Source organism: Salvelinus fontinalis, chromosome 4 (assembly GCF_029448725.1).
Source record: "Salvelinus fontinalis isolate EN_2023a chromosome 4, ASM2944872v1, whole genome shotgun sequence".
Lineage (NCBI taxonomy): Eukaryota > Metazoa > Chordata > Actinopteri > Salmoniformes > Salmonidae > Salvelinus > Salvelinus fontinalis.
This window is the reverse complement of record NC_074668.1, coordinates 14720367-14731872: the sequence shown is the minus strand read 5'-3', so window position 1 is coordinate 14731872 and position 11506 is coordinate 14720367.

Here is an 11506-nt window from a genome sequence, read left to right as displayed (position 1 = left end):
CTCTCTCCCTCCTTCCCCGCTTTTCACTCTTTCTCAGATGTCAGATCAGAGTCTAGTCTTCCATTCACCCTGTCATCACATTTTTCACACAGCACTATCCCTTAATTGGGCCTGTATCATCATATCGTGTAGAGTACCTGGACGCTGTAGAAGATGAAAGATGGCCTCGATCTTTTCCTTACACACACACGCACATTTATGTACACACAATAGTGTGTACTAACCACGCTAACCCCGCTAAAGGGGACCTGGCATAAGCTATCGTCAGCCCCCCACCCCCCACCCTCACACACATACACACATGCACACAAAGACACGCACACTCACAGAAATACACATACACACCTGGAGTGGTCAGATGCACTTAATAGGGGAGACATGGGATCCTTGTGTGATACCCTGAACACCGTAACACCTTCAGTATTGACAGAAAGTGCAGTTGGTGTGATTGTAAGAGCATGACAGGTGAGTGAGGAATCTGAGTTTTTCCAATATCATTTGTTTCATCTTTCACTGGTTCTATGAGGAGACATAGGATGCCCTGCAAGCTAGTGTCATACTCTGTTTTTAACACTCTTCTCAGCTCAGGATCTTAAAGATTGTGGGGGTTATGTTTGTTCATATGCTTATTCTATATTGTCTGTTTCTTTGTGTGTGTACAGATATGACACATTCACAGTCTAAGATGCACTCTCTACCGAGTTCCAAACTGCCTCTGGAAGCAACGTCAGCACAAGAACTGTTAGTCGGGAGCTTCATGAAATGGGTTTCCATGGCCGAGCATCCGCACACAAGCCTACGATCACCATGCGCAATGCCAAGCGTTGACTGGAGTGGTGTAAAGCTTGTCGCCATTGGACTCAGTGGTTACGGGTTCTCTGGTGTGATGAATCATGTTTCACCATCTGGCAGTCTGATGGACAAATATGGGTTTGGCGGATGCGAGGAGAACGCTACCTGCCCCGAATGCATAGTGCCAACTGTAAAGTTTGGTGGATGAGGAATAATAGCCTGGGGCTGTTTATCATGGTTCGGGCTAGGACCCTTTGTTCCAGTGAAGGGAAATCTTAATGCTGCATCATACAATGACATTCTAGACACTTCTGTGCTTCCAACTTTGTGGAAACAGTTTGGTGAAGGCCCTTTCCTGTTTCAGCATGACAATGCCCCAGTGCACAAAACGAGGTCCATAGAGAAATGGTTTGTTGAGATCCGTGTGGAAGAACATGACTGGCCTGCACAGAGCCCAAACCTCAACCCCATCGAACACCGTTGGGATGAATTGGAATGCTGACTGCGAGCCAGGCCTAATCGCCCAACATCAGTGCCCAACCTCACTAAAGCTTTTGTGGCTGAGTGGAAGCAAGTCCCTGCAGCAATGTTCCAACATCTAGTGGAAAGCCTTCCAAGAAGATTAGAGGCTGTTATAGCAGCCAAATGGGGGATCAACTCCATACTAATGGCAATGATTTTGGTATGAGATGTTCAACGAGCAGGTGTCCACCAAATTTTGGTCATGTAGTGTATATATACAGTACCAGTCAAAAGTTTTGACACACCTACTAATTCAAGGGGTTTTCTTTATTTCTATTATTTTCTACATTGTAGAATAATTGTGAAGACATCAAAACTATAAAATAACACTTATGGAATCATGTAGTAACCAAACAAGTGTTATACAAATAAAAATATATTTTATATTTGAAATTCTTCAAAGTAGTCACCCTTTGCCTTGATGACAGCTTTGCACACATTTGGCATACTGTAGAACGGTAGAGAGGTAAAAAGACAATATGGCGCATAGGGGAGAGTGGGGTAAGTTGAGATGGGAGTGGGGTAAGTTGAGCCATGTTTTACATTCAGCATTACTCCGTCAAGGGAAGTATAGTATTCTTTCTGGCGAAGATATCATCTACATATAGTTCAGGATGTTGTGTATCCCTGCAAATAATCAGAATGAATGTAAACATTACAGTTTTGAAAACATCAACATTAAAATAATCTCAATTTTATTTTAGATACAAGCAAAATGAAACCTCTAACACAATAAATTCATTTGACTTTTTTTTTTTAACTAACTTGCTTACCACTTTTTCCATGTGGTTTCTTCCTTCACAGACTCCATGAAATGATGACCTCTTCATAAAAATGTGGTTTCCAAGAAACAAGTGTGGCTCAACTTACCCCTTTGGCTCAACTTACCCCACACTCCCCTATGACTGAACATAACATAGGCAAATACTGTATAGGTTCTACTCTATTTAGTTCCGACTCTTCTCCATTCATTTAAGACACTCACTGAATTGCATTGAATACTTCATACTGAAGCTAGATTTAGATTTACACAAAATAAATCTAAAGATTTACACAAAATATATTTATACTACCATTTTCAGAAGATCAAGAACTTGGCTAGCACAGATGTGCAGTGCAATGCAGTGTCCTCTTGTATTTGTGCAGTGTCCCTGAAAATAGGTGTGAGTGGATGGACAATGTAGGACATGGCCAGCCCAGACACCAGACCGCTCTGTCCTCACAGGGAATGACAGCTCATGTTATCGCACACTGACACCACATACTGGGACTGCTCACGGTGGAGCTGGACAAGACATTCTCAAACACATTCAGAGTGGTTGTGTGTGTGTGTGTGTGTGTGTGTGTGTGTGTGTAACCCGGTGGATAGTGACTTGGAAGTGTAGAATCTTGACAGAGTGTAGGGGGATCCCATGAGGCACCAGACCAGGAACCAAACAGATGAACACGCTTTCACTCTGTCTACCCTCCATCTCTGCCTCTCATTCTCTCTTTCCCTCTTCCTGTTCCTCTCAATCTACATGCCTCTCTACTGTTGCTTCTCCACCTCTCTGAGGCATTTGATTGTAATGTAACATTACTATTTATTGCTGTCAAAATGAGCTGCCGTCTTGTGGGTGGCGTGTGGATGGGGCATCCTTTCCGTGGGCCTCTGATTTGCTCTCAGTAAATTCACAGGTGATATATTTTTACTCTTGAGATATGGGCCCATGTCAAACTCTGTGTTTTCAATAGCCTGAATAGAATAGCAGTACACTATCCATGTTCACGATACACTACTATGACAGTTAGTGTCCAGAACCACAATGGAAGTGGTTATCGTAATTGTGCAATGAGGGGAAAGTACAGTAACAATACTAGTCAATTCCTTGTGATGTAACAATAGAATAAGACCCATCTTCTTCAGCCAATCGTGTATTCCCTTTTCTCCCTTTATCACCAGGAGAAAAACACCTGAGACAATCAGGAGACCTAGAAGGAGAGACCCAGAACATATTCAGACCCAGAACATATTCAGTAACACATCCTCACAGACATTCTGTAAAATCCAGCAAAATCCAGTATGAATCGTCACCATGTGTATTTGAGGCAATTCAGGTTATTTTAATTCAGTAATACCAATTTGTGCCTAAATCGCATGCTGCCTCTTTATCGTGTGGATATATTATTAAATAGATTTTTTCCAACATTTCTTGATGATCTTTATTTATTCAATAATTTTTTATTATCATTTATTTGTGTACCTGTTTGACATTTTACTGCATTGATAGGAGCTAGTAAAATAAGGATTTCACTACACCCTCTATAACAACTGCTAAACTGTGTATGCAACCAATCAACTTTGATTTGGGCTGCAGGTAGCCTAGTGGTTAAGAGCATTGGGCCAATACCTGAAAGTTTACTGGTTTGAATCCCAGAGACGACTAAGTGAAACCCTAATTGCTTATGTAAGTCGCTCTGGATAAGAGTGTCTGCTAAATGACTCAAATGTATAAAAAAATATATTTGATTTGAAAAGATGCACATTTATCCTGATGATCTACTTTGAGCAAATAAACCAAAACTAAGGCCATGCCAACTAAATAGCTGAATGTTGTGCTGTTGTGCGCTCTGACCTGATAGTTGTCGCTAGGATGATGGTAACAAAACAGAGGCTGTGTTTCTTGCTGCTTGGTGTCACGTCACCAGCCCCTGGGGCCCGCTTTGTTTTCCCATCATGCCCCTGCGGCCTGCTGGTTGGTTTAAACAAGCACTGTTCTTTTTTGCCTTTCAATTAAACCGCACCCCGCGGCACCCACCGACACTGTCTCGCTGCATAGAGCAAGAAAGAGGGAGAGAGAGAGAAAGAGATCCGTTTGTTGGTGGTGTGCTTTGCTCTCTTGGGTTTTTGGTCCTTGTATGCAAACATGATCTCACTGAGTTGTTCACTGACCAATGACATCAGCTGTGGGTTGCTGGGACCTGTGAGGTTACAGTTATCCAGGTGGTCAGTTTTCAACTGTGGAGGAATATTATTGTTGGAAGTAAAAGGTCAAATAACAGTATGACATACTTTGTAAAATTAGCTTGGTTGAATCTTTGAAGCCTCTTATCATAATACACATGAAACATTTCAATTAATGAGGCCAATATCAACTTAGCAGATAGTAAAATGGAAAACATGTTAATCATAACTGTATCATTGTCCAGCGGTTTATCTGTTGGCCATTCAAATTGAGAGAGAAATAAAAACATGCACCACCCCCTGTGTATTTACTATTCTCTCTCTGTCTTTCTCTCTCTCTCTCTCTCTCTGCATATTTCTCTCTCTCTCTCTCTGCCTCTCTCTCTCTGCATCTTTCTCTCTCTCTGCCTCTTTCTCTCTCTGTCTTTCTCTCTCTCTCTCTGCATCTTTCTCTCTCTCTGCCTCTTTCTCTCTCTCTTCTTCTCTCACTCTCTTTGCCTCTCGCTCTCTCGCTCTGCCTCTCGCTCTCTCTCCTACCCCAGTATCCCATGGTGACTAGGCACAGGTCAGGCTCTTCCTTTCAGAGAGGAGGACATGGGGGTTGAGACCAGGCACAAAGGCAAAGCGTCTAGACGTTGTCCCACGATCCTGACCCCAGATTTAGACCCCGGGCCCCAGGGGCCCAAAAGACTATTGTCCTCTTATTTACAGATACTATTTCCTGTCTGACTGACAACATGACAAACACAGTTACTTCCTAACTTCAGGATGCTTTTAAACTCCGGGCATGTGTCATAGGAGAAATAAGCATTATTACAAAGGACCTAGAATATTTGCAAATATATGAATTTTCAACATTATATTACTGTCATGCCAATTGCATTCAGTTACTTCCAAATTCACTAGAACAGTTAAAATTGTAGATTTAAAATGAAAAGCATTTGGTTGGTGTTCAAAAAGTTTCGATTTCTAATTGTGATATGAATATTAAGATTTTGTTGGTGACTGTTGTTGAGGTTTGCTGTGGTAGGGTAGGGTGCCTGCCTGGTGTGCCTAGAGGTTGGGGTGGGGATGTGTCTGGGATAGGAGTATGGTAGGTATTATAAGAGTATGTATACGTTGACAATGGATAGATATCGGGTGCTAGCTAGTATGTGTGTCTGGCGTTAGGGTTGGGGGTGCAATGATTTAGGGACAGGAAATCCTCTGCAGCATAATAGATTAGCATACAGCCTCAGACAGGCTTGGGACAGAGGCGTTGGACAGGCATTAATAGATGAGACAAGAGCAGGCCACTTCTTTTCAACGTCCCACATGGGAACGTGGGGCCAATGCACCTCCTTCTAGTGTCTGTGCTATCCTACAGGCCCCTCTGCATGGCTGACTAGTATGAAAATCCCATCACTGTGTGGAGGTTTTGCATAGAAGGAAATAGCATGTGCAGAGGCCTTAATCATTTTTAAACATATATTAAAACTAGACAATAATAAGTTGATATCTGATTCAGACCCCTTGACTTTTTCCACATTTTGTTACGTTACAGCCTTATTCTAAAATGGATTACATTTAATCTACTCTAAAATGTATTAAATTGCTGGATGGGAGTGTTGCTGCACAGCTATTTTCAGGTCTCTCCAGAGATGTCCCGAAGCCACACCTGCGTTGTCTTGACTGTGTGCTTAGGGTCGTTGTTCTGTTGGGAGATGAACCTTCGCCCCAGTCTGAGGTCCTGAGAGTTATAGAACAGGTTTTCATCAAGTGTCTCTATGTGGTTTAATCCATTCATCTATTGCCTCGATCCTGACTAGTCTCCCTGCCAATGAAAAACATCCCCATAGCATAATGCTGCCACCCCCATGCTTCACCGTAGGGATGGTGCTAGGTTTCCTCCAGATGTGACGCTTGGCATTCAGGCCAAAGAGTTCAATCTTGGTTTCATCAGACCAGAAACAATCTTGTTTCTCATGGTCTGAGAGTCTTTAGATGCCTTTTGGCAAACTCCAAGCAGGCTGTCATGTGCCTTTTACTGAGGAGTGGCTTCCGTCTGGCCACTCTACAATAAAGGCCTGATTGGTGGAGCGCTGCAGAGATGGTTGTCCTGGAAGTTTCTCCCGTCTCCACAGAGGAACTCTAGAGCTTTGTCAAAGTAACCATTGGGTTCTTGGTCGAATCCCTGACCCAGGCCCTTCTCCCCGATTGCTCAGTTTGGCCGGGTAGCCAGCACTAGGAAGAGTCTTGGTGGCATAAACTTCTTCCATTTAAGAATTATGGAGGCCACTGTGTTCTTGGGGACCGTCAATGCTGCAGAAATGTTTGGGTACCCTTCCCAAAATCTGTGCCTCGACACAGTCCTGTCTCGGAGCTCTACAGACAATTCCTTCCACCTCATGGCTTGGTTTTTGCTCTGACATGCACTGTCAACTGTGGGACCTTATATAGACAGGTGTGTGCCTTTCCAAATCATGTTCAATCAATTGAATTTACCACAGGTGGACTCCAATCAAGTTGTAGAAACATCTCAAGGATGATCAATGTAAACAGGATGCACCTGAGCTCAATTTCCAGTCTTATAGCAAAGGGTCTGAATACTTACGTAAATAAGGTATTTCTGGGAGTTTTTTGCAACATTCTGAAAACCTATTTTCACTTTGTCGTTATGGGCTATTGTGTGTAGATTGATGAGGATTTATTTCTTTAATCCATTTTAAAATAAGGCTGTAACGTAAAAAAATACATCTGTACATTTCCCGAATTCACTGTATCTGTTTACTCATCTTCAAAAGGCCACTCTGGAAGCACAGAGGACAACAGTTTACCTTATAAACATGAACATATTGGTAAGAGGTCTAAATGTTGGACAAATCTCCTGCATATAGATACAAGACTCCATGTTGTCACGCCTTCCATCAACCCCTCCTCTAACTGGCTGACCCGTCTTTCTGAACAGTCACATTACAGAACACTCCCTACAAAGGTCCTCTTTCCACCCACAGTCATGCATTACTCGTCTACATCTAGCTAATGCACCCATAGCCACACCAAGCATGTCTCTTTTCTACATCTGCTGGTAACCAAAGGAAGACTACAGCAATGGCAGAAACATTTACAAAATGCACCTGGCCAACATATTCAGACTTATTGTAGAGAGGAGCATGTGTTCTTGCAGGAAGGCTGTGGTATAGAGGGAGGGTGGAAGTCATGGAGACTTGGATACCTGACTGTGACAGCCAGGTGCAGAAAGAGTGGACATACCACTCTAAAACTAATGTCTAAAGCTAATGTAAATTATAATTGAACATGACACACACACGCACACACGCACATAAACCTATCTAGTCAGAAAAGAGCCTGTGTCGTGTCACAGTCTTGCGCCATCCACTTCCCTTCCTCCACACAAACAGAGTCAAGGGAGGGCTTGAGTCATCCATGATTACTGTAGTATTTATAGAAGCCAGAGTCAAGAGCGGGCCCTGGGTCTCTCCTCTCCTCGTAGTCAGTCAAACACAGTAGCCAGCGGTCCAGTGACTCACCATAGCCACAAAACACATCAGCCCAGCGGTGACATCACCCGGACGACACACAGAGTTATTGCGCAGAGAGATGACATCACTCTGGGCCAGGCTGAACTACGGCCTGGGATTACAGTATGTGTCATGTCAGTGCAGACAGCCATGGTGCTGCCTCATCTGCTGCAGATGAAGAGGAAAAGGGTTCAGCCCCAACCTATCATGGAGGTTCTGCCGTAGCAGGGTTGAAGTGATTTCCTCCTGTGCACAGCCTCTGAACACACTGGGAAGGCGATGAACAGTCATTCAGATTAAGGACTATTATTTGGTAGTTTATGCATTGGTATCATCACGTGCAGCTTACCTGATTTGGCACAGTAGAACCGAAAGACTAATGCAGAAGGCAGAACTTGACTTGAACTCTAGACTGAATAAATACTATATGATAATGGTCACATTGATAAAAGCATTGTATTTCATACGTTTATGTTACACAACGATAAAGTGACAATAATTACTCAGTTCAAATATTTGTGTGACAATTGGTATTGTATTTACTAAAGTGACATTCTCCACCAAATTGCTGACATGATATTGTACGGCACACAATCTAATATCAAAACGTAAATTTCATAAGCAAACCTTTTCACAAATGATTTCAGCTACTATTGCCACTGCCATTTGTCCTCAGGCAAGTTAAGGCTGTATGTGTTTGTTTAGACATGGATGAATGGCTGTTCACGTTCAAGTTTGGAGGACAGACAGAGGACCAGTTCAAACAAGCACTCCTCCCATCACCCCTCCTCACCACACACACACACACGCACACACACACACATACAGGCTCTCAGGCCTCCTTGTTGTTGATGTTTTAACATTTCAATTCAGGGAGCTAGAAGTCTTGCAGCTGCCCGTCTTGCTCGGGTGAATAGGGGGGGCTTTTTTTGTGGCAGGAGTGCGAGGGACCTGTGAATGCTTTCCCGATGAGAGATGAGGCATATTGAAAACTATATTAAATTACCCTGATTAACAATTTAGCCAGGAACAGGCGAGCCGTGGGGGCGCTCTATGGGGAGGCCTGGGGGCTATTCATCCCAACAGCACCGGGGTCGAAAGGTGTCCCAAGTTCACAGGCTCTGGCCCTTTGTTATGCTAACGCCCAATCCCAAATCAGTCGCCTTCTTCACGGCCAGACACAAGCACTTCCCTGAGAACTTTCTGGAGTCATCATTCCACTGTGTGCCTTTCCCCCTTCTCTCCCCTGCACAAACGGGAACATTTTCTTTTTTATGGATGTGTGCGGTCATGTGTGTGTGTTCATTTGCAAAATTGATGAGCAGATACATCAAATGATCACTATCTTATCATCTTACAACTGGAGAAATTTAGCTTAATAATAATACTAATAAATCGTTGTTACTATGTTATTACATAATGCACTTTTATCCCCGCTTTACTGTTTTTCTTCTTCTTCTAAAACTGTGCCTCAGTGCATCAATATATAACCTGCAATATAAGCCTGTTATTGTGCATGCTTCAATCAGCATCATCCTCATTTATTGTCAAAGTTTATGATGCTGTGCATACATTATCAGCTTAATGAAGTTTATGATACTGTGCATACATTATCAGCTTAATGAAGTTTATGATACTGTGCATACATTATCAGCTTAATGAAGTTTATGATGCTGTGCATACATTATCAGCTTAATGAAGTTTATGATACTGTGCATACATTATCAGCTTAATGAAGTTTATGATACTGTGCATACATTATCAGCTTAATGAAGTTTATGATGCTGTGCATACATTATCAGCTTAATGAAGTTTATGATACTGTGCATACATTATCAGCTTAATGACACATTTTCGTGAATTTGACATTTGATTTTTAAAGTGTAGAGTATAGTAATTTGTTCCATCGTGTCCAAAAACATGTATCATTATTGATGAGGATTTGAAGTCTAATTTTTCATTAGTTTATATACTGTAAGATTTACTGCATGGTCCTGTAATATATTCTCTACAAATGATTGACATCCTATACCTCAAAACTAGTTTTTAAATGATCACATTTCCCAAATCGCATGAGCAACAAAGCACGATAATTTATATCCATAATGAACACAAAATACTGTAAATCAATATTTCATTATTGTTCCAGGTTGATTTGGCCTGCCGTTGACTGAGGAAGAAAATGCTTACCATGGGCCGGGAAGAGAGGGGAGAGGGAGTATTAATTTATACAATTAAGTATTTAATTTTTGTTGTGGAATAGAAACAATATGCTAGATATTTCTTACCTTTAAAAAACAGAAATATCCAGTGAATATTCAAGTATTGAGGAAATCGTTGTAGGATATTATTTGAAAGAGACACGAATCAAGAGTAACATTTAGGCCTATCATATTGATTTATTTTCTTTATATTTCTGTACCGCTATGTCTCCGGGGAGAGGTGATCAATAGCAGTTAACAAGCAGGGGTTGATAAGGTAACATATCGAGGTCAAATGTCAAATGATGGTCAAACACCCTTAAACCCAAGGTCAACGTCTGTAAGACAGAAACATATTGTTAGAATGGATTCGGGTCTCAATAAACTGCCGGTTGAAATAACTTTCCTATTAGGCTGCTATAGACTATCACATGCAAAAGAGCATCACATTTATTCAAATACATTAAACATTTAGTCTATTTCATAATTAGCCTATAAAATAAATAGGTCTCTCTCTATATATATATGTGGGTGTTTTTTATAGGCCTATATATTTTAAAAAACATATCATATTGCTTATTATTTGTTTTCATTGAGAGCAATGGAAATATTGACTGTTGTGGAAAACCAAATGCCCCGTATTATTTAAGCCTAACGCAAAATTGTGCGTCTTTTCACATTGACATTATGAAACATTTATCTTGATAAAATAGCCTATCTAAAATGAATAACCTACTTTAAAGCAGGCCATAAATGTAATCTATAATTTATATTTAACTAATTCATTTGACTGGCAAGACACTTGACAAATGTACACACACACACACACACACACACACACACACACACACACACACACACACACACACACACACACACACACACACACACACACACACACACACACACACACACACACACCAGACACATGCCAGACACACAGCAGATACACACCAGACATACACCAGACACACATCTCATGCACTTACTCCTCCTTATACAATCAGTGCCAAGTGAAGTGAATTAAGTTGTCAGGTATTATCATAAATCCATTAATAACACAATTCATGGTTTACTATATTTGAATAGGCCTATTCGTACATGTAAGACATATGGACACTGTACATAAATGTTGTTTCTATTTACAAAACAGCACAGAGGTTATACTATTACATTGGATTAAAAAAAAATTGAATTGTAGAAATAAATATGGAATTAATTGGCATGTGGGTGGTTGTGTAAGGCTGCATTTACACAGGCAGCCCAATTCTGATATTTCAGGTTAAAAGACCAATTAGTGAAAAAAAAGATCAGAATTGGGCTACCTGTATAAACGCAGCTTAAATTCCAACCAGTGAGGCCAGAGGGTTTGGTGAGAGGGATGCCTGTCTCGCTGGCTGTTGAAAAACCTCATCAATGCAAATGAGTGCCCAGAACCTGGGGAACCGTGCGACCCAGCGCTCCCAGGTCGCTGAGAGGACAGGCTTTCACCTCCAAATCCTGTTGTTTTACAACGAGCTACAGCC